This window comes from Haemaphysalis longicornis, unplaced genomic scaffold, assembly GCF_048455015.1.
Source record: "Haemaphysalis longicornis isolate Haplotype H1 unplaced genomic scaffold, Haemaphysalis longicornis Haplotype H1 scaffold_11, whole genome shotgun sequence".
In the NCBI taxonomy this organism is placed as follows: domain Eukaryota; kingdom Metazoa; phylum Arthropoda; class Arachnida; order Ixodida; family Ixodidae; genus Haemaphysalis; species Haemaphysalis longicornis.
This window is the reverse complement of record NW_027526214.1, coordinates 13,202,456-13,226,056: the sequence shown is the minus strand read 5'-3', so window position 1 is coordinate 13,226,056 and position 23,601 is coordinate 13,202,456.

Below are 23,601 nucleotides of genomic sequence, written 5' to 3'. Positions count from 1 at the left end.
TAAAGGCGAACTGGCTATGCTGCGGATAGGCCAAACACATGAACCGCTCTCCCCCTGCTCGCTTGATCATCTTTACCTCAGTGTAGTAGATGTGGACAGGGCATATCCGTAATCCACATACTAATAACATACAAGACACTCGATACAACACGACACAATCATTTCTCTGAATTATACCGACGACACATTCAACTGCACTCATCATACTTTTTAGCCGACAAACCAATGTTTTTTAGTTAGCGTGTCCTTAGATTTTAGCTGACGTAAAAATTCTGCAGCTCTTGTCAGGTCACATGTAATCATCCTGGTCCGATGCATCAGCCATCCACATTGTGCTTTGCATTCCGGTATTTTTGCTTCTACTCACAGGTTTTAGTATCTACATTATCATCAAACAATAAATAACTTCTTCTCCGGCGCACTTTGTCCTTAGTCGGCCTTTCCCCGTAAAAACCGAACCATTATCATCATCATGGCGTTTTTTTACAAATGTGATAGTGCAAATAGACAAAGAACAACACACAACGCACCCGCGGCCGTCGAGCGCACAACTTTCCTCTTTCTCAATTCTAGATACACCGGCGCGCCTTAGCATTGGCAAACCTACGCTTTCCCGCTGGAAAGCGTTTGAAGCTTAGATGAAAGCTCAGCGGCGGGGCGAGTCGGCGAGTGGGTGGAACCCTCGGCCCCTCGTACTAAAAAGTTTGAAGGTTTTCCCATGGCGAATAGAAAGGAAATTTAGTGAATAGGACGAGTTGAAAACAAATTCAGCTGCTTTACGATAGCATAAAAAAGTTGCAGAATATTTTTACTCGTGGTACGCTCGAGCTTATTACGCTATTATTTGGTCAGTAGCAGAGTAAGCACTCTTCAATTTCTTCATCTGACTATCCCACAGTTTGTTACATGCCGCCAGAGTCGATAAGCAGTCATCGAAGCGGTACAAATTAGTGTTGTCTATAACTATTACGCAAACAAATATGGCGGTAGGTAGAGTAGTATTTCTCTAAAGGCAGGCAAAGTCCGACATCAGGGACAAACGGTGGGAAATGAATATGGTCTGGCATATGTAAGCTCGAAGGAGTGAAGGTTTATGGTCCGAAGGAATGAGCAGCTGGGTATTAAAAAGAAGACACATGGTGATGTAAATTTTTTTTCGCTGAGTGCCATCACAAAAGAAAGCACTAGCTTCCCAAAAACACATTTTCTCCGGCGAGCGTGGAGCCTGACGACGAGCTACAGCGGGCCGGCGCGGAGCCCACGCTGGCCGAGATCGAGGGCTTCCCAGACGACTCCGAGGTGAGCCAGAGCCCCACAACCGAACCGGCCGTCACGGAGTTCCCCTCGGGGGATATTGTGACCTCACCGAGCCCCCCAACGACCGTGGAACGCGCGCCGGGGTACGACGAGCGGCAGCACGCCGACGCCGCAGTGAGGGCGACGCTGCAAATGCTTCGCCGACAGCTCGACAACTTGCGGAACCTGGACGGGCGTCGGACGGCGCAGGGAGAGCGCGGCCAACTGGTCATCGCGCTTGCCGCATTCGTCATCGACGAACTGGACGCCGTCGACATCGAGCATGAGCGATGCTGGCGGCGAGACGGCGAGGCGACCAGCGGCGCCATGTTGGACGGAGCGGGGGAGGATGGCGCTGTAGCGGCGGCCATTCGGTCCCTCCTCGCAGCTGCAGCGGCGGAGGAGCGCAGCCCGGCCCCGGCGGCGACATTCGCCGCGCGGCCTGAGGACATTCCGAGAAACCAGCGAGCTGCTGGCAGCTACGCGGACGCGCTGCGGGAAAAGCCACGCCGGCGGCCGCGGGGGAAGAGACGGACACCATCACAAGGGAGAAACGGCAAGGTGGCCAGCGCCCTTCGAGACCGTACCGCTACCGTCGGAGGAGAAAAATTCCCGTCGGAGCGAGTGAGGAAGTGATAGGCGGCGCTGTGAGCGCTAAGAGCTGCCCACGCGAGGACGCGAGCGCAGCGCAGCCTCCTGCCCTGGCGGCCAGCGGCAGCATCCGCAACCACACCGCACAGGACGGCAGGCAGGAGGTCGTGTCGCTTTATAAGCATAAGAGAGCGGCCCGTAGGCTTCGCAACGAGGGGAAAAAGCTTCCCCCACGCCCCACAACCCTCGGGACAGCCCTTTTTCGCCCGAAGGATCCGAGGGCAACGTTCGCGAAGCTGGCGCGCGACGCAATCGCTCGGCAGCTCACGGCGCGGCCTGGCGTGGTGGACGTGCGTGTGAACGCGCAGCGTAACGTCGTGGCGGCGGACGCGGGTACCGAGGAGGCCATGGAGGTGCTACTGGCCATCACCACCATCAGTGGCATCGACGTGAGCCCGCGACAGCCGTCGTCGAGCAGCACGGGTGTTATCGTGGTCGACGACATAGCGATCACGGCCGAGGCAGTCGCCTCCAGCCTAGAAACGCCCGTGCCGGTGCAGTCAGCTGTTCGCAGGGGGACTGCAATATACCTGCGCTTTTCGGCGTCGATCCCCCCTGCGGAGGCAGCGCTGCACAAGCTCCGACGGCCGGTGAGAGTGTGCCGACAGCGACCACTGCAGTGCGGCAGGTGTGGCAGGCTGGACCACGCCACAGCGAGCTGCAACCGCGAGAGGAGGTGCTGGCGATGCGGGGGTTCCCACCTGAAGGCAGCGTGCAAGGCCGCGAAGCCTTATTGCACCAACTGCGGGGGCCCCCACGTCGTGCTGGACCACTCCTGCCCGCGCTGGCAGGAGGAGCGTCGTGTGTGTGCGGAACTGGTACGAGTCCCGGCGCCTGCCTCTCGCATGGGCGTCCGTGCAGCACTGCGAGCGGCCACGCAGCCCCAGCCGCCCCCTGTCGCACCCGTTACGATGCGCCAGCAGCCAGGCAGCAGCAGTGTTGCATCCGGGACGGAGCGGCAGCAGCACACAGCCCAGCGACAGCCCAGCAGCCAGGCGGCCCCTGTGAGGTCGAAGCGAGGACGGAAGAGCTTGTGCAAGCAGCCGGCCTCACAAGAACAGCCACACCCCGAGCCCCGCCATGGCTAGGAGCCGCCGCACACAGCCCCTAGTGCCTACAGTGCTGCAGTGGAACGTCAACTCGCTGCGACCGCGTCGTGCGGAGCTGAGTAGGTTTCTGCTGCAGCACGAGCCCCATGTCGTGGCTCTACAGGAGAGCTATGTGCGAGTGGGAAGGGACGGCTCGGGGGGGACTCGCCTGCCGGGCTACACCGGCTATCACAGCCCTACGGCGTGTGACAGTGCCCAGTGCTCGGAGGTGGTGTGTGGCGACCCGTCCCACCCCCCAGGAACCTCGCGTGCCTCACTGTTTGTGAGGAACGATGTGCAGCACGCAGAGCTGGATACCAGTGCGGTGACGACAGTGGTGCAAGAGTGCGCGGCAGTGACGTTGCGGCTCAGTGCGGGTGGTGCAGACTTTACAGTGTGCAGTGTGTACGTGCGCCCTGGACGGCCTTGAGACGCGTGCCTCCTGGATCGGCTGGTGTCCCTGTGTGCAGTCCGCCATCTCCTCTGTGGTGACTTCAACGCACACCACACTGCATGGGGAGATGGCCGGATAGACGCTCGGGGAGAGCATCTCTGGGACGCCATGCTGCGCCTCAACCTGTCCGTGCTGAACACTGGTGAGAGCACCTTCCGGCGGGGCAATTTGCAGCCACCGCCATTGATATCACCCTAGTGTCAGCCGGGGTTGAGGCCACCTGGAGGAGGGAGCCCAGCACGTGGGGATCCGACCATTACCCGCTGCACATCGCACACCCGAATGGACAGCCAAGCGAGCCGCACTGCACCACGTCACCCACTGGGACCTGTTCTGGCGCCGCCTTGCCGAGCAGGACCTGGGGGAAGGAGCCGAGCTGTTCCGGGGCCTGGTATGCTGCGCCAGACAAGCCACGCAGAGCTGCACAGTAGCAGAGGGGACCACCACGCCGGACCTGAAGCTGCTGCAGCTGCGGGCGGTGCGCAACCGTGCGGAGAGGAAGGCCCAGCGCTCGGGGGAGCGGGCGGACTGGACAGCATACCGGCGAGTGGATGCGGCTTGCCGCCGTCACGCCAACCGCCTGAGCCGGCAGCGCTGGGCCGAGCTATGCGTCAGCTCGGAGGCCGACCCATGCTGCCGCCGCCTCTGGGGCATCTTCAATGCCGTCCTGAAGCCCCAGAGAAACCGCAACCCCCTGGCTGCCATGGCCATCCGCAAGCAGGCCAGCTTTGCGGAGTTGGCCAACCTCTTCGCTGCACACTTCCTGCCGCCACACCAGGCGGAACCAGGGCCCGCTGCTGCTGTTTCTGAGACGGGGGAGGTATTTCACCCCCTCAACAACGCCCCTATCACGGAGACTGAGCTCCGCAGTGCCCTCCGCAGCTGCAAGCGCAAGTCGGCGCCAGGGGCGGACGGCCTCACCTACCAGATGATGCGCAATCTGGATGAGGTGGGATTCGGCCGGCTCCTGGCCGCCTACAACGTCATTTGGGACGCGGGCCGGCTGCCACCAGAGTGGCTGCTAGCCATCTTGCGGCCCATCCCAAAGCCAGGCAAGGGCCTTGTGGCAGTCACGGCGTACCGGCCGGTGGCCCTCACATCCTGTGGCTGCAAGCTGCTCGAACGGGTGGCACTGCGGAGGATGGAGGCCATCGCAGCGGAGGAAGAGGCCATCCCCGAGCAGCTAACGGGCTTCCGGAGGCACCGGGCAGCCACCGACTCCATCGCCGACGTCGTGGCGGCCCCTGAACACGCCATGGCCTACAAGCAGGTGGCGGCCTTGGTGCTGCTGGACATGAAGGGCGCCTTCGACAACCTGCAGCGTCGTGCCATCTCCCTGGCCATGGAGGAGGCTGACATTGGGGGCAAGCTGCGGGGCTTTGTCGAGGCGTTCCTGACGGGCCGCACGGCGCCGGTGCATGTGGGAGACGCCCTGTCGGCCCCCCAAAAGGTGGACGTGGGCACCCCTCAGGGCTCCGTCATCAGCCCCTTCCTCTTCAACCTGGTGATGGCCGCCCTGCCAGGCTGCCTGCCCAGAGGAGGGGGCCACCGAGTGTACATTTCGGTGTACGCCGACGACATCGCCCTGTGGCTGCTGGGGCCAAAGGGTCAGGGCCGAGCCATTGTGCGGCAGCTGCAGGCGGCCATGGATGCAGTCCGGGCCAAGCTGGCGGGCGTCGGCCTGCAGCTGTCGGCGTCAAAGACAGACGCCATGCTGGTGCATCCAGACGCCGCCGCCCGTGCTCGGACCCGGCGCCTGACCATCGATGGTGAGGAGCTCCAGTGGAAGATCAGGGTGCGGTACCTGGGACTGACCCTGGACCACCGGCTGAACGTCCGGCAGGCAGCCAAGGAGCTCCGAGCCAGGGCGCAGCTGGCCACCACGGCGGTGCACAAGATGGTGGCCCGGGACAGGGGTTGCTCACAGCGGACGGCTCTCCGGCTGTACAACGCCTCCGCTGTGGGTCTCCTTATGTATCCGCTGCCGCTGGTGAGCCTGCGGAAACCGACCTGGCGGCAGCTGGAAAGGGATCACCGCCAGGGGGTCCGCGCTTGCCTCGGCCTGCCCCAGAGCTCGTCGTGCGAGAAGACGCTGGCCGAGGCGGGGGCGTGGGCCCTCGAGATGACGGCTGAACGGTGGGCGCTTGGCCAAATTGACCGGCTGCGGCGCGCCGAGGGGGGCGGCCCGCTGCTGCAGCGACTGAGGGGCCACCACCGCTCGCGCATGGGGCGCATGCTCGCGCTCTACGAACAGGTGGTGGCCCCCGTGGATGCGCAACCTGGTGGCCCGGCTCCTGCTCTGAGAGCTGAAGTGAGGCTGGACATCCCAGGTCTGCGCAGCAAGCGGCGGACGCCCCCATGCGGACAACCGCAGCTGACACGGGGCGTCATCTGGGGCGACCTCGAAAGCCACACCCTTGTCTACACGGACGGCTCGGTGCGGCAGCAGCAGGGGTCGGCCGCAGCGGCAGCTGTGCTGGGAGAGGCCACCCGGCAGGCGCGGCTGCCCTATGCCTCATCTTCGGCCACTGCCGAGCTGGTGGGTGTCGGACTGGGTCTGGACCTGCTGCTGGAGGTGGAGCCCTTGCCCGAGCGCTGTGCCCTGCTGTGCGACTCCCGGGTGGCCCTGGCGCTTCTACGGGACGGCGACTCGCACTCCCTGTTGGTGCGGGGCATCCGGGAGAAAGCGGCGCAGCTGGCGGACCGGGGCACTCGGCTGTGCCTTCAGTGGGTCCCCGCCCACATCGGCCTGGACGGAAACGAGCGGGCAGACGAGCTGGCAGCCGGGGCTCACGCGCTGCCTCCCTCGGACATGTTGGCCGAGGCGGCAGCGGACGACGCCCGCCTGCTCATCCAGCGACACCTCCGCACCGGGCATCCAGACCCGTGGCTGCGTGTCGGAGGGGGTCTGCTGCCTGTGCGGGCATCACGCCTGCCTCGTCGACTGCGCTCGGCCGTCCTGCGCCTCCGCGTGGGGGCCGCGTGGACGTCAGAGCGGAAGCACCGACTGGGGCGGGTGGCCAGTCCCGCCTGCACGCACTGCCGAGCGCCCGTGCAGTCCCTGCCGCATGTACTGTACGAGTGCCCCAAGTTTGCGGCAGGGCGGGCGGAGCTTCTGGCCGTGCTCCGAGGAGTGCGGCCGCTCGAGGAACTGCTGTGGCCCCCAGGAAATGCCAGGGAGCGGGACAAAGTGCTCGAGGCCCTGGGAGCATACCTTGGGGCCTCGGGGCTCCACAATGCACTAAGCTACAACTCTACGTAACTGCCCGGGTAGCAGTGGAGTGTAGCTGTTAGGGTAGAATTCCTGTGCGTGTGTGTGGGTGTGTGAGTGGGTGTGTGTAAGTGTGCAGGTGTCCTACTCCTTCGTTTCCTGTATTTTGATATTTATTTATTTGTCTAGTGTTTCTTTTTTTTGTGTGTGTGTTTTTTTTCTCTTTCACCTAACGTTGTATATAGGTTATTCTTGCCCATGTTTTATATATTTATGTTAGCCCTCTACCCTATCCCCCTATGCCTATGTACTCTTTCCTCCCTATCCCACCTCCCCCACACCAGCAGGCGTTCCGGTGTCCGCCCCTAGGCGAGACAATTAACGCCTGTTGGTGGACCTTCCTTTCTTGTTTTTGTGCAATAAATACATACATACATACAAAAAGCTGTTTTGTAAAAGCGGGGTTTGATTGTGTTTAAATTTCAGCTCTGTTTCACAACTGCAACAACAAGACAACAACAAGCTGCACTGCAGTGCGCCAGGAAATAGCAAATAGAGATTTATGCAAAGTGCTGCTCCCAGATCGTAAATGCACACACATCTACTAAAATAGAAACAATATTGCAGCAGGCAGTTCTCGTGATTGTGAGATCCCTCCCCGATAATATTGTTACTTTTACTGACAGAAATCGAAATAAAAGTGAAAAACAGCGGACAAGAAACTTGTTAGAGCAAAATGTAACCAGGGCCATTTAAAATCACGTGATTATAAATTATGATCAGCCTGTAGAATATGATAACACTGCGTGTTCACACGCTGGCGTGTGGTCCAGAAAACGTTAGTTGTAATTTTTGCCCATAATATCTGTTTGAATAATTTCTTATAGAGTTCGAATAGGTTTTTAATGAATTACTTCATACGAGTACATGGCTGAAGTGTTGCAATGAAGGGGAACTTTGCTCATCTTCAATTCTTATCACAGACGTTTTCTATGAAAGCAATAAAAGTTACGTAGTACGCAATCAATATTTGTGGAGGTGCACACAATGTCAAATAAATAGCAATATTAAAATACATGGTCATGGACATGGTCAGCACCGATTTCCCGTTTTAGCACCCTGATGAATTCTTTCCGAACACTTTTTCTGCTACAGCAGGACAGCAACGTTGATAATTGTGGTACGTTTTCTTTCCTCTGATCTATCCCAGAAAAAAAATTCTGTTCTGACAGATCTTTCAAGGTTGTCGCCAGCGTAGCCAACCAAACAAAAAACATTGGCTTGATTCTCAGTACTCATTTATAGGGGAGGCTATTCTAGGGGGCCAGGAGGGTTTATTTACATAGAGGGTAATTTTTTGGGGACTTTCTACAGAGCAAGACTAGATGACTAGGGTTGTGTTGAAGGGTGAGCTTGTAAAATTATGAGCGCTCCAAAGGATGAATCTTATAATTTCTTTTGCAGTTTTCCTTGCGGTAAGCTGGTCGCTATTGCCAACCAAAAGTAACAGATAGTTGCTGCAACAGATAGTAGCAGTTGCTTTCGGTGACCAAAGACGCGTCCACATTAAAGCACGTACGCTGACACGCTCAACAGACCGGGATGATTGCTACAGCATTTACTTCTCCCGAATAGAGACATAATAAGCCAGAACATCCCGCTGAATCTGAGACCGTTTGGGACTGTCAAGTGGTGCCCGCCGGTGAATTGTTGAATTCTCAGGAGGTGGAATAGTGCGTTTGAAGTAGTCACATGATTAAGGCCTTGTCGGAGAGCATGGAGGTCCGTTCTAGGAAGGCGTTGGTTTAAGATTACCATGCGTAGGAGGATTTAGCAAAAAACGAAAGATATCCAACCACAGGAGCGTGGTTACGGAGAGAATCAGGTCAATAACATGCGTGCGAGAGGTGTAGCAACATAGTACTCATTTCTTAACGACCAAGAAAAAAAAGACAGCTTAAGGGAAGTGGACTTCCTGCTTTAAATGGCAATTTTTCAAGAATGTTCGCTCCAGTGTTTATCGGTAATTCTTGAGAATGGATGAACTTGACCCATGTAATGCATTCTGCAAGAGGGTTTATAAATTTCGAAAACAAGAAAAACAAACTATTCTTACAATTTGTTCCAAGCAGAAGTAATGAAACTTATTGATATAGTGTGCCAGCCGTTTTACCTGGTACGAGGTCGTAAACAGTAAAGAGAACATTTACAAAAACTTACAATAAATGACACTGCAATGTTTAGGAAAGCCCTACCCAAATCTTTCAACAACTGGTTCTTTACTCAAACAGCGCGAATTGCGCTACAAAAATATGCAATAATTAAGCTAAAAATACCCACAGGGTATTTTTAACTTCAATAAGCCGAAAGAACGGTTCTCCCTTTCCACAGTGGTAAATTTTGTGATAATGATGATTATAAAGGTTGGTTCCCGAAAGGTATGCAGGTGGAAAACTAATTGTATACACAAAGGCGGTGATAGCAACGATGTATTTATGAACAGGCCGTTTGCAATCCCCCATCTTTTCAGATTGTCTATAAAAATATATAATAAGCAATCTAACACTTCTGTGCAAATTGTTATATATACCCTCAAATCAATTTGATTTCAGCAAAGTCTGTTACATGGAGTCAGCCCTCTTCAAGCAATATGAGCTCATTTTGCGAGCAATAAAACAAGACACTCTTTACACAAGAAATTATTGTCAATTTTTAAAGGTTTGGACCGCTTTAACCATCAGACATTATTAAATTTCAGGATGACGGTTTTTGATAATTATGTTTACCACTGATAGAATCCTATCCCAAATAGCGGCAACAACCTGTGTTAATAATGATAAAAAGTACAGTTTAAGTGCCACAAATGTGGGTACCCCAACGAAGCATCCTGGGGCCACTTTTTTACCTTCATAATAACGACATTATGAACAATAACAAAAATTTAAAATATGTAATTGATCTATAAGACAGTACCAAACTTTTAAATCAAATATTACTACACATATACGTTTCTTTGCTACCTCTATTATGTATAAATAAATACATCAAATAAATATAATGCACTGGCAATCCGTACCTATAAAACGAATAAAGTGCTTTTTGTAGCGACAAACTGAACCCTATTTATTATGACTACCTTCAAAATGGGAATTCCGCCATTGAAATAGTATTTGCAGTAAACATGGAGTCATAGAGAAAAAACACATGAAGTGAAAAAAGCACATTCAGAGTATTTGTAACAAGATGTCACAAGTTGTTTGCAGTATGAGAAGACTTCCAACTTTTCTACGAAGCAAAAAAAAAAGATGATATACAACATACTTTTTCTCTCTAGATTACCTGTGTCACATGAATTCGGGATACACAACTCTTTCAAACATCAAGAAGCTACTGGTATTGCAGAAAAAAGCTCTGCGCACAATCTGTAGTGATCTCTTAAATTCCAACCTGGAACCTCTTTCTGCAAATTATGGCAATTTTCAAATTGGATTTTTTTACAATATTAATTCAGTTGAGCGTCATTATGCCAGTTAAAGAAGATGACCAAGTTAGACGCACAGCTATACAACCTACATCCCGAATAACAAGTTTGCCACGCGCCAAAAAGAACCCTGAAATGCCTGTTGCGCGCACAAACAACGAACTTTTTTACTGTATCATTTGTAACACCACGTAAGTTGTAAAATGAACGAATGATTTTACCGATTATCTTACTGCACACGTTTTGGTTAGTATTTGTTCTTGGTGGATATTTTCAATGTATGATGATTCACCGCGGTCACCGCTGATGCACAGTCAACCTTGGTCGGCTTTATAGGATTGTTAGTTTCATGAGCGGGAACGAACGCAGTCCAGTCGATCCTGTTCAATCTTTTTCCTTACTCCCAACATCGTGGAAAACGATGTTGAATATGAAGTTTGCATTTCGTTGGATTTGCATTCATGCAAATAAATTGTAATTTCTAGATTATTCTTTCCGTGGGTTTGGAAAATATATAAAAATACTGGAGAGCACGAACGATTCGAATGCTAGGTGAAAACATTGTTGAAAGAAAAATATAAACCAAAAACGCAACCTAGTGTGAATAAACCTTTTTTTCAGTCTTCATGAACACATCCCACAAAAAGCGTTATTTTGCTTCCTCTGTGGCACACCGCCTAACGTATACGGGAGGGCGGAACTCCCCGGTTGACCTTGGAGCGATACAACTTTCGCACGCATTTGTTCAGTCATTGTGCACTAACAGAAAAGAAACAGTACTGTTGTTACTCAGGAGGTTAACTGCATGACCGTAGAACACAGAGAAGCGCTGCTTTATTGTGAGTGTGATGGGGGTTTTCTGCAGCGATTCCAAAGCGCCCAATCTCCTGAATATATGTGTGTGACCTGCGAGGAAGAAGAAGAAGAGGAAAGATTCTGCTTGCTCTCGGAGGCAGGAAGACGGCCACATTCGCGGTGTAGGCCCGAGGACAATCGGCGTCTCCGGTCTGAGTCACCACACGGGCTGTCAACGAAACAACGGCGGACAACGAGACAAGAAGCTGTTGCACGCGTTGGAATGAGTGGTATTCCGGGGGCGTGGAGCGCGGGCAGCGAGGCCTCGCGGTGGCGCAGGCATAAGCCCTTCCACACGCCGCTAGTCATTGGCCACCATCAAGGTCCTTGCCAGTGGGGCAACCCTTCTTCAATTACTGTGGCAATCTGCTCCGTTGGACCGTCAGTACACATCGTCAAGCAAAGAAAAGTACCTCTCCGATTTATCAGTTCGAAGTGGTCTTGCCTCTACAATAGTCCCAAGTGTATGACTAGTGTTTTTTATCTCAATCCACGCCTTTTCCACTCTATCCACTCTACTGCGTGCATGTGCTTCAGCGTCCATTTCGCTGTGCACGTATATCAGGTTAATATATTTGGTGTGTGTGCGTATTTTGCGAGAATGTAGTCGGGGTTTGTTACTCTCTACACGGTCCGGCTCAACACTTCTTACAGTGAGGTAGGGAAGCGGGCCCTACATTGTCTTGAGATTTCCCGTAAAGATATCAAATAGGAGCTTAATCATAGGAACCTTGGGATGATAATTTTGGTGAGTAACCGTCAGTGAACTGGCTCACTGCGTGCTTCGTTGGGATTGGTACTAGTTAAGTCGAACGAGCAATGTGGGTGGGAATTCTGCCCTTTGATAAACAATGCTACACTTCTAGGCGTTATGTCCGAGATCTATGCGACAGAAATTCAATAAAGAGAGGCGCAGTTAATGTGAAGATTGAAAGTCGGGAAAATTTCATTTGCTTGTTTAAATAACAAGGTAAAGAAAACCATTTGTTAAAAAGACTTGTTAGACTTGTAATAATAATTACGCGCCACATCATCGGAGGAGTACGTTTTCTCCATTACAAACTACTCCAAAGGGTTTTACAAACTACTTTAAGAGGATTACAAACTACTCCAGAGAGTTTTCGAAATGAATAAGGAGAGCAGAGGTCCCCTGAATAACTGCATACAGAACCAAAAAGGATGAGGGCCAGCCGAGAAAGTTGGATTCCATTAAACGAAACATTTCAGGCGCTGTCGAAAAGCACGTCTAGGTCTTTTATCTTTTGAACTCTAGAAAGGCAACCACGGTTAATACTGTATCGACAGATACAATATGGTTCGTTTTTCTGCTAGAAGGGATGACCATTGTTTTCGTAGAAATATAATGTGAGCGCTCATCTCAGCACCGCCTAGAAATTCAGAACATGTCTTGCTCCAAGGCCAAAATTATCCTGAATTTAATGTCGTGAGGGTAGAGAAGAAAAGAGGACCGCCCCATTCGAGCTGAGGCCTCATTTAAAAAAACGTAAAACGACAGAGTCGCCTACAAAAACCCTCGGGGAACACCACCGTTGATCTGTACAATGCGACGATGGCTGTATCAACGGCTGTCTCTAAAAGTTTTTAAACTAACAACACATCCCCAAACACGCTAAGCGCCTTGGTTATATCATAGTAGACAACATCCAGCTAGCCCCTCGCAGAAACTGCAGTCGAGGAGTGCTACGGGAAGCAGGGGAGATTAGTTGTTTACCTTAGCAATATGAAATTGTGCTCTTTGCTCACGAGAAGATTTTGTAGAAACTCGAGTGAAGTGTTCACAGTGCTGTCTCAAAACGTTCTCAGCAAGCACATAGGATGGAAACTGCTGTGTAGTTTATTGCATCCCATTTGTGGCCTTAGTTGAAAACGGGTCACAATAAACCAATTTTAACGGCCTTGGGAACAGGTTTGTTTGTAGACAATGGGTATTTATTGCAGTGAAGACGTACAAGTGTACGGAATATGTTTTATACGACCGGAAGTATTCCGTCAGGGCAACAGGACAACTAGGTTTTATATGCTTGAGACTGAAAAACCACCTCGTCTAGCAGGACCACGCTAGAGCGCAGTGGTCATCCACTACTGACGAAGAAGAAGACGACTGGCGGTGGAGATTGCTCGACCTGTGATAGCGAATTGTAAATAGGTTGGATCTCTTTTGTAAATCGATCACTTTAGCATCAGCATGGTTCATGTCTTCCGTTCTGCCACCTCAGTCTCATCATGTTGGCCGTATGTTGTACGTAAGCGGTGCGGAAAATTTTTGGCAACAATATAAAGACGGTACAATAGAAGACAGTTATAAAATTATGAGGTGTTGTGATTGAAACAGATGTATTTCCAAAATATTGCGAGCGAACAATTTAGAATTTATTGATTTTATTTATTTATTTATTTATTTATTTTATCTTCAGTTCATAGAAGCATTGTACAGGAGAGGGGCTCATATCAAAGCAAAAAAAGATATCAAAAGCACGCGAGGAGTGTTTAAGGATTCTACACCCAAAATTATAAAGTAATGGTAAAAAAAGTGGTAAAGCAAATACAATAAACGCAGCCATACATGAAATCACCCTCGGAGCAAAAGAAAAGCGAATGATAAGCGCACATCATTCACCGTAAAAGAACACATTAACGGCGGATCGACAGAACATACAATACCCCAAAAAAACAATAAACAACGAAAAACAAAAAAGCACTGCTTACTAGAAAGTAGTGGGGAAAAAGGTTGCAGCAAATTTGAATTTGGATTTGACAAAGCTTCCTGGAAATGGTCAAGGTTAGTAATGGCAGGTAATGAAGCAGGCAGGTGGTTCTACTCACGGCACGTTTTCGGCAAAAAGGAATGAGAGTAGGTGAGAGTGTTTTGGCGTGGGATATGAACTTCGTGACGATGCTCAGGGCGTTCATATATGTTACGTGCGGGTTGTATCCAGCGAGATTTGAATACGTGGTTAATATAATACACTTTCTGAAATAGGCACAGCTGGGCCAATTTTCTACGTGTAGCGAGCAGAATTAGGTTCAGACTCGATTTCTTAGTAGTTACACTGGCCGCACGATGATAGGAAGTATGGATTTTTCATAACATTTTTGTACAGCTACAAGTTGGTTAGTTAGATTAGTATATCCAGGATCCCAAGTTGACGAAGCATACTCTCGTATCGGGCGCACATAAGTAACATATAACTGGTCTACACATAATGAACATAAAAATACCGGTCGCGATCATAAAGACTTTTACATAGGTTATGGTAATTGCTAACCCCAAGAGAAATCCCAACAGACATTCAGGCTGTTGGACCGACAGCCAATCCGGAAATTCGGCATATCGGTCTGTTGGTCTGATGGCAGCCTGTTGGCCTGATGGCACTCTGTCGGTCTGATGGCAGTCTGTTGGTCTGAATGCAGTCTGTTGGTCTGAATGCAGTCTGTTGACTAAGCTATAGGTTTGATGACGAGATTGACTTAGGACGCATCTGTGAGGTGTGGAACTGGTTTACAAGTTTGGCAATTATGTAGGCCTTTTAGGAAAATAAAAATAGTGAAGTTCATTTTGTGCGGCTCACTCATTTATTGGCGCTTTTTGTCGCCGTGCTTTTGCGAAAGGTGCTTTCACACCACCTTTAGCCTGGCTTCACTGGGCTCCGCAGACGCAGTCCTGGCAACATAGATATAAAAAAGAGCTGTAGATAGATAGAATACTTAAGGGTTCAATGACCTTGTGAACAAAAGACCATGTGGTAAAACGGTAACAAATATTGCCAAACAGGTTGCCAGTAAAAAGCAACACTTTGGGGAATAAACTAATACCCTGCAGCTTTTTTTCTTGTAAGCTAACACATGCTGGGCCCGCACCAAACCATTATTCATCAATGGCATTCAGGCACAATAGAGTTTTAGCAGTCCGTCCGTTCCGTTCGTTACATTGTTACCGGGTTGATCGGGACCGTTCTGCGCCTGCGCGCGCGGAAGGGCGAGGAGGCGCGGACATGGTGAAGGCAGGCGCGCGGAACTAATCCCCCTACCGTGAAGAATGCCCAAGTGCCCCGAGGGGTCCCGGTAAACACGCCAGATACGTACGTGACGGAACGGACGGACTGCTAAAAGTCTCAAATGGGAGACCATTTATTGTACGAGAAGTTTCATATGAGGGGATGGTTGCTTTTGCTAAATTATGAGTTAGCTATGAGTTCTGATGCCAGATATCACATGCAATACTTTTAAGGGATGCGACCTTCTATGGTGTCAGGGCTGGTTGGGCTTCGTTTTTGCATGGCCCTTGTTCACTTCGTTCCGGTGCTACATTAATCTTCTGGGCAAATTGCCTGTTTCGCCAATCTACACTGATTTGCATTCGGCGCATGGAATCTAATAAACAACACCTGGAAGTTTGAAGCGTGAGAGGGGGTCTTTCACGCTGAAAATGTCAGAACGCAGCTTGCTAGTGGACAGGCCTTGTGGACGCTTCTGCCTGCTAATGTCAATGCGGATTCCTGCTAGTCGCCCTCGTTGCTTCTTTTTGAATATAATGCTTACGCAGCCACAAGGACTGCATCAAAACGTGCAGAAAGTACCTACGTCCCACACATCAGTGAAACTCTTGCACGCATTTTCAAGAAACGCAGTGCATACATCGTGCATGTGCCCACTAGCAAGCTGCGTTCTGACATTGTCAGCATGAAAGACCCCCCCTCACTCTCCAAGCTTCCGAGTGTTGTTTATTAGATTCCATGCGCTGAATGCAAATCAGTGTACATTGGTGAAACGGGCAATCTGCACAGAAGATTAACGCAGCACTGGAAAAGAAGTGAACACGGGCCATGGCAAAACAAGTGCACTGGCAGAGCACCATGAGAGGACGGGACATGTGGTCGACTGGAAGAAGGCGAAATTACTGACAACTGAGTGCAATCTATCTTCTTGATTACTGCTCGAGTCCTTCATCGTTCAGACGACGCCCAACATTATCAACATAATGGATGGAAATCCGCGCCATATCTATGCAAACTCATTGCACTGCGTAATGCCCAATATATAGCTTCGTTTTCCACGACACATGCTCACCGAGATGAAGCACCAAACCGTTAAATGGCTTGCTTGACTTGGTCAGTGACCTAAGTTTCATCATTGCAATAATGCTTTTACCTGTCTACACGGCATTTTGTCAAACACTCGACTACACCACATGAGCCATTGCCGTTCTTAACCTGCACCAGAATATATGACCTTTTACTACTGCTATGAGATAGACCTATAAACGCATTTCAATATGGCCTTTATATTTAGCTCTTGGCAATATGCATACTTTCACCTTTATGTTGCACCTGCTACAGCAGCAGGTAATATTCCAAAAGCATGAAGCTACATGCATGAAGCTACACTCGGGATATGGGGAGGGAAGGCTTCGCAATAATTTTGACCGCCTGGGTATTTTTGTGCGCACCGAAGTCTCAAAATACGGGCGTCTTTACGTATTGCCTCCATCTGAAAAGTTCCCACACAAAGCGGTATCTAACCAACATTCGCCTCCATAGCACAGCACCCTAGCCACTGCAGTGGGTTAAACATATGACATAAAGCGAGTTTTTGAGTGCAAATGAATATATAATTCACACATCTTATTTCCACCATGCAATCCCCCTCCCCTACCGGCCTACCAAAACACCTTTGTCTCTAGAGGTAATCAGGCTGTTGTTAATGAAGTAGGTATTTACAATTCGAGACTTGCCACCGTTAAAGTCATGCACTTTGTTTTATAGATAAGCGACATTAGCCATTCGCAGCACCAGAAGTTAATTGTGTTAAGATCAGATTAAAAGCATTGACAGTAGTTGAAAGAAATTGTGTGATAAATGTCAACATCATCTGCAAATATACCTACATGGGAGGATGTGCAACATGGAAGAGGAGATAGACAGGACCAAGCAACCTGCCTGGGGGGACAACAAAGCGGCACGAGCAAAAGAAGTATATAGTTATTAGGAGAAGTAAACTGCATCTGAGAAGAATGAAAATCTTTTGCTCAAATGAGGACATTAAGGTGAAGTTTGAGAAGTAGTCTGTGGTGTGCAATGCGATTGAATGCTCTAGAAAAATCGAGAAAAACTACCGCAGTTTGTAAGCCTGCGTCAATGAATCAATGTAGATCGTGAACAAATTCTGAAAGTTGTGTTTCTCAAGTAACTCTTGTGAAAACAGTGGTGATGTTCGAATGTGATATTGTGATTTTATAAATATTTAGCCACCTGAGAGTGGATGAAATGCTTCCCGACCGTGCATATGGTGCTTTTTAGGGAAATTTATTGGTGAAGTACAGTCTCCTGATTTAAAGATTGGTGCTACCTCGACTATCTTCCAATCATTGAGAATAGTGCCTGTCATGAGAGACTGCGAAAAAGTGCTGTCCGAATTCTACACACTGCGGGATGTAGTTTTCGGTATAGTATGATTAATACCAGTATGATCTGATGTAGATAAAATTGTTAGCCTAATTAAAATGGAAAGCAGTTCCACACCAGTTTTTATTGCAAGTACAAAACCATATCAAAAGATTCTAAATGTTTCCTTGGCTTGATTACATATGAATACTTGCTTCAAAGTCAGTACAATTTCCCTTCTTGCCCTTTAGTCATCGGACCCGGATTCTCTTCAATATCTCTGCTAAGCAATGACACGCTCAAACGCGCTGCACTGCTTTACGAAAATGTTTCAAATAATCAGAGGCCACAGCACTGCTAACAGGTATACATCATGGCAGGATCCACAACATGCAATAACTAACCTGAGAGTACATAATCGGTGGGTGCACCGGTATGGCAGCAGTGCCTGGACCAATGTGTCGAGCAAATGCGCTGGCTTCCGAACGGGTGGTCCAAGCGGCCAGATGATGGATGAAGGAATGGCCGTTCCTGGCGGCAAAGCGTACGGAGCACCAACGAAAGGCCAGGCAGTACTTTGGTACAGCAGGTGCAGTGTAGGTTGGCAAAGGGAGGCCCTGGCAAAGCCTTTGAAACTGGATTAGAAGGCAGCCGACCCAGGACAGCCAGCCGCAGCACCTGCAGGTGCATAATCTGTGAGTGTGCTGACACTTGTTGAAATACTAGAAGAGCACAAACAAAGCACGAATGCTTACATCAAGTAGATTTGTAATCGCTTAAAGACAGTAACCTCCAAGGCACTAATAAAAACAATCCGGGAACACCCCAAGTGAAATTTAGGTCACAGGAAGAATGTTTTTATTTGACCCGCAGGTACTGTGAGTGGGGTATGCATGATATATGCAAAGCTCACTGCTGAGGTAATTTGCATGGAACGCATGCTTGCATCTCATCTGTATCCCTTGCTTTCAATCGGAACTGGTGTGTTATGGTTGAGGCTCCTCCATTTGAATGTCTGACTTGTATCTGCACGTTCAATTCTCCAATATAAATCGCGTTGAGTGAGTGCCTACAGCTTTCTTGTTAGTCTCTGTATGGTCTGCGGTTATGAGAAAAATGAATTTGCCCAATTTTCTGCACTAACTTAAACAATACATAAGCCTCTGATATCAAGCCCCAGACTTCCCAAGAGCTACCCTGACGGAATCGGCAGGCTTCCCGTAGGCGTTGTGAAATCTCCCCCACTACCCCGAGACTGTGCTAGCTCCCTGCGAGGCCGCATGCGCGCATTTCACCTTTCATTTGCACGTATGTGACTTCTATACATCTATGAACTCTCACACGGGCGTCGTGATATCCGTGCAGGACTCATGAAGCTCGGCAACTTCAGGCGTCGTGAAATCGCAGCACTTGCTCGCTGGCGCGCGGCCCGAACTCTCTCACCGTTTCCTGCCCTTGCATACTATTTTCTCCCCGTTGCACTTTGTAAATACTCATCTGTTTTTCTACACTTCTTGTGTCGTCATCTCTTGCCTGCTTTTCTTCCAGCACAACTCCGCCAGCAACCGGTGGACGCGCACGCCGTCGGGGCGCGTTGGCGAGCGAGTACGGCAATTTCAGGATGCTGTTGCGAGCGTCACGAGAACAGCACGCATATCGCGGCCCGAAGACCGCGAGGTCGCAACGGCGGCAGCCGGTCTCGCGAGCACAATAGCTGCGAAGCGCACTGCACTTAATTCGGGTAGGGGGGGGGGGGAATTCACATCACCTACGAGACGCTAGCCAAGGAGTCAAGTGTACGCTTTCTTTTTCTTAGAAGCCGTGTACTACAGCACGAGCATCGTAGCCAAGGTCTAGCTGCAGCGTAAATTGATGCTGACTTCTGCGGAAACGGTGGATTGGGCGACAAACAAGTATGCTAAATCACCTAGGCTCTGAGAGCAAATCAGAGGGGGTCTAGTGAACCAGTGACCCATAAAACCAGAACTCGTTCAAACCAAACACGGAATAATACAAAATGCTACTTACCCTAGCAAAAACGTTGTTACCAACCTACAATTCTCCTTCAGTGTCGTCTTCATCTCGCGGACACCAACAGGCTTTGTTCGAACGCAATGTCATCCACTTTTGACACGCAGTATTTTACGCGGCGATGATCCTCATTTCCGGGTCTCCATGTTCGACACACGCGTAGGTTGGAAGGGTAGACATTACCCATAAAGCTTTTATAACTATGATTTAAGCTCGAAATAGAACAAACTGAACTGATTGCGCCAGAAACCACTCGGCACAAAACGCCATGAACAATCACACAAAAAGTGAGAGATAGTGGCCAGACTTCAATAGCAGCACATCCATGTTTGCCCGAAATTGTGTTAGGGCTGAAATATTGGTAATTATCTTTCTGATTTCAAAGACTGAAAGGTGTCTATAACTTGAATGAGGTTTTTAAACGTAAAAGTGAATACACATAGAGTAACTGACATATATACTGATATTGTAAACAAGTTTTGAAGTTTGTTTTGGTTTAGTTTTGACGGCGGGCTTCTCAAGACAGAAGGGGCGACAAAACAAGCTACTTTGGGTTTAGGTAGAGAGTGGTAAACGTCGGCGTGATGGAATGCAAGGAACAGGCGTTCACCCTGGTCTTACAAAAAGAGCTAAAAAAACCCTCGCCGGAAAAAAGGGAGGTTCCACGAGGAATCAAACCATGGACCTTCAAAACAGTAAGAGGACGCGTTACCACTCAGCCATCTTGGCGGGCGGACGGGGAGGGCCTAAAACAACTGTATGCTTACGTAAGTTGTTAACAAATCTTGTCGTTTGTGTCTAGTTTATGCTGCATTTTTTGAAATTCTGGCTGTCCTAACTCTTGTTTCTCACGCACCGATCTTGCAGACGAGACCGCATTGCTAGCGCTGCAAGTGATTGAGCCAAAGCTCCCTTATTTGACTCAAGAAAAGCTATCGCAGGCCAACCCGACCTTTTTTGCGCAAGCCACGGTAGCCACGAATGAAATGGAATGTGCTGCTAGAATTCTGGCGTTGGTAACGCTTGTTTGTCTAGAACCGTCTTTCAGACAAGCAACGTCACGCTAATACTACAAGCGATGTCACTCCGGGCATGTCTGGCGCATCAAACCCGTCGTGTAAAACGACTGCCAACAGTGCGAAAATCTCTGAGTTTGTAACATGTGGGGATAATGCAACGCAATATTAAATAGCCACCGATGCATGCGGTGGCGGCGATATAATGGGTATAGCAAACAGGTACCGTGGACGGCAGAGACGAGCGAAAAAAAAATTTTACAGAGGCCGCCCCGGGCGGCCTGCGCAAAAAAGAAAGATAGAACTCTTACATACACGCCCTCGAAGAAAGCTGTACAGCCGATTCAGTTTGTTCTTGACAAAGAGCAACGGAGGCTCCAGCAACAAACTATTGTGCTTGCCGTGGTATGAGCCAAAGCATATCTTGACGTCGTTAAGTTAAGTCGTTAAGTCGTTAAAAATCAGAACACAAACGTTGACGTTTAGTGTCTATGCCAGACATAGACGCTGCTGTTTAGGCCCTAAAAACACCTTCAGGCCGTCCGTCGGTTCTGTCTGATGGCGCGCTCGCGCCGCTGATTACCAAAAAGGCGTCTGTTGGCGTTCACTGATCGTGTTGTCGAGCCGGTAAACGCAATCACTGTTAAACTCCCTGTCGGAAGACTACGCTGTTGGTACGATAGAGTGCCGACCGAGCTTCTTATTGGCGCCACAAACGCCATCAAGGTTAAGCACTCTGTTGGAAGACTAGGCTATTGGGACGATACAGTGCCGACAGAATTTCTTATTGGCCCCACATGCGTGCTGTCAGCCCAACAGGAAAGTCTTGTTCGATTTTTGTCTGGGAAGTTCTCTTTCTTTTGATGAATTCCGATTTTCCTATACTTTGTATGCATGCCGACTTTTATTTTAATGGTCTTACAAAGTTCTTTCGCAAGCCAAGAAGGGTGGTTTGCAGGGTTGGCCTTACACATCGGAATAACGTGATACCGCTTTTGACGATCTTAGTAGATGTCTCTACCAGCGCATTGCAATAAGGGATGTCTTGAATTTCTGACCAATGAAACCAAGAAAAAAGCTATGCAAGCCAACGTAATCCCCATGCACATAGAGGAGGGAGAGAATTCATTATTCTTTAGAGAGGACTTAAAATGCTAAATCGACACGTCAGGAGAAACTGAGAAAAGAGAATGAAGCTGGTCGGTTTTGACGAGAGGAATTAATATGTTTTTAATAAATAGGGATATTTAAGGATAATTTGGGGTAGATTAAATTAGAAAATTATGAATTAGAGATAAATAGGGATATAAACAGTGATATAGCATAACAAATATTATTAATAGGGGAATATAGGCATATTTCTGGTGCGTCGTCATTGTAGGTGAACCTGATTTAAGATATTTTGGGGGCTGTTTTTTATGTTATTAAGGTTTGCTATGGCTATGAAATCTATGCACTCTAAAGTCATGCTAATTTCTGCTTTACGTAAAAGTTCTGGTGGTTGTGAGTAAGACCTTATAGGACACCAGATTTATTGAAATCACGCAGACATATATTTTGATAATTAGGGTGCGACACGCAAACATCTTGCATAGATAAAGAGAGTTCATTGAAAATAGAAAGGAACATCATGTTCAATGTTATACACACCTAATAAATGCTTCTCGCTTTCAGACAGTCGTATGTCCAGCGACACAGGCTCGTGGCCGCACTTAACTTCATTACGCCTCTCATATTGAAGAGCGCTATCGACCGACAATACTACCCGATTCTTATGTTTACCTTGAGTAAAACCGTTATCTTTAGTAAAACTTTGTAATTTGGTTGGAATAAATTCTCGAGGTAATGTCCCCGAAAAACTCGGAATTCAGATATGACAATATTTGGAAAATTTGATGAAATTACCTTTGAAAAGATTTCAGGTGCTTTCGTGCAATAGCCGCGGAAAATCTACCAATATATTTACGCCCTATCGTTTTCATTTCAAATCGTGTAGGACATCGGTTGGACATGACATATTAGCTCGCGGCTATGCACAGAAGGGTTTGAAGACGGCCCTGTGGCCAGGATAGAAGACCGCCGAAATTCTGGGAAGTGCTCCTCCGCCGTCACAGACAACACATTGGAGGAGCTGTTCTTAGGCTTCCGCCCCTTGCAAGACAGACGTCCCAGGTGGTCTGTCGACAGGCACGCCGTCATTTAGGCCTAGTTGGTTCACGCTGAATTTTGAAACAAAGATGTGTCCCCGCCACTTGGATTGCCTGACGACGAAGATTCTAGGCGAATATGACGCAACGACACCCACCTCATTGCCGCTGTTTAACTAGCCCGAGTCGTTGTAATGTGGCTTGCCAGAGAGAGCACTTCACAAAAGAGAAGCCGCCGAACTGGGCGGCGCTGGGGTCATCTTCTAGATTGCTGAATGCGTATTTGTTCCGTTTGTCTTCACCACTACAGGGGCAAACGGTTAAAGTTTCCTGCGTTGCAAAGGAGTCACGAGTGTGCCATTGATCTCAATGTTGAATAGGGGCAGGCAGCTTGAGAGGGCAAGGAACCGGAACGTGGTAATGCACCCGTCCACGCCTGCGAAGATCCCCGCGCACAGAAACAATTATGGAGGACTGATGGGCTAAATCACGCTCGGTTTGCTGATGCAGTAGTCGTTGGAGTTTCTTTGCCACCTCGTCAGAGAAAAATGAACGGCTTTCGAGAGCCTAGAACAGAATTCGGCGCATTTTGACCATAACGCCTTAAATTTCCCCCGGCCTAGGAATGCCGTTCTGAGGATGGGGTGGTTGCGTTCCCTGCAGGTCCCCTTCTACAGAGTCGTCACTAGGCCGACTTTTTGACCCCGACGCCGAACAAGAGCACTGATTGCTCTGAAAGTGCTGCTCGCGTGTCTTCACACCTTGCAACTGCTTGTCCGTGAACTATATAGAGTTGCAGTTCGGAAGTTCGGAAGCTGCACACAAGATATACACCGGAAAATGTTGTTCTCCGTAAAAACAGGGAGTACGGAATAGAGACGACAGTACTGGGCGCCTTCTTTGCATCATAATAATACTAATATATTGTAAGGAGACGGAAGACCCTGCACAAGTAGGCACCAGTTCCAGA